The sequence below is a fragment of the Amphimedon queenslandica genome, unplaced genomic scaffold, assembly GCF_000090795.2.
Source record: "Amphimedon queenslandica unplaced genomic scaffold, v1.1 AMPQUscaffold_10004, whole genome shotgun sequence".
In the NCBI taxonomy this organism is placed as follows: Eukaryota; Metazoa; Porifera; class Demospongiae; order Haplosclerida; family Niphatidae; genus Amphimedon; species Amphimedon queenslandica.
In genome coordinates this window covers 3,603-4,907 of record NW_003549725.1, presented here as the reverse complement: position 1 = coordinate 4,907, position 1,305 = coordinate 3,603, and positions in this window count along the sequence as shown.

The window sequence follows — 1,305 nt, the reverse complement described above, 5'->3', positions numbered from 1 at the left end:
AGGTTTTAAAATATTTCTTGAACTTTGTGACTTATAATTGTTTCTTTTGCTTATAAATTTCATGTAGTTTTAGTTCACACCTGGGTTGATTTAGTTTTATTCTTATAGGTTGTTCTTTAAATATTTTTGAAGTTCCACTTCACTCATGTTTCTATTTCCCCATTTTTATTTGAGGTGTATACATAAAGTAACTCATCAGACTGGGTGGGTTTTCATCATTTATGTCCATTTTAATATAAGTCTTAATTTACTTTAGACTTATCTCTATTTGTTTCTTCTTTGAATTCATGGTACCCTTTATACAGGAGTCTCAGACAAAATTAATTTCATAATAGTTCTAGAAATTATGTTTAATGCTTGACTTACTTTTTATCTGTTTCTTCATTTCTCAGTTTCATATGTTGTATACTATGAGTGACTTTACACTGAGTTCCTATCATTTGAGATTTGTCTTATAAAGATGCTTGCTCTCATTTTGGATCTGTTGCTTCTATTTATTGTAAATACCAGGAGTCAGTTATTCGACTGAGTTCTAGTCATTAGATGTTCTACTTACCTCTCACAATCTTTTTCTTTACTCAGTTCAAGCTATAGTTTGTACCAGGAGTAACTGATGAGATCTAATTTGTATTAATTTTGTCATTTTAAGATTTGTTACTGAAATGTTTAATGTTCCACTCATTATTTGCTTTTTAGGTCTTAGAATGGTTTAGACCAGGAATGAGTGATCTGAATGAGTTTTTATTATCTGATGTAAGTTTTTAACAGTTTCGTTTATACAGACTTCTTTTTGTTTCTTAACATCTCAGTTTCACAGTCTAGTTTGTATTAGTAGTGCCTGACATGACTGCATTCTCATATTTTGCAGTTCATTACTTACGTGATGTTTTATGTACTACTTATAATACTCTATTTGCTTCTACCTTATAGTTTCATGGTACAGTTTATACCATGAGTGACTGATCAGACCGAGTTTTCGCCAATTGAGTTAGGTCTTCAAAATGATACTTTATGTACTGCTGACTTAATTTTTTCAGTTTCATAGTATAGATGAAAATACGAGAAGTGACAGATCAGACTGAGTGCACATTATTTTAAGTCGGTTTTGAAATGATTTCCTACTTCTTAATATTCATTTTTTTTCTCAGTTTTATAATGTAGTTTATACCAGGAGTGACTTTTCAGACAAAGTTCTTATCATTGATGTGGGTATCAAAATCTTTTTATACTTGACAAAAGGTACGTTATGGCGAATAGGAAAATTACTCTGATAGTCTAAGAAATCCAACTTCCAGAGCTCAATTT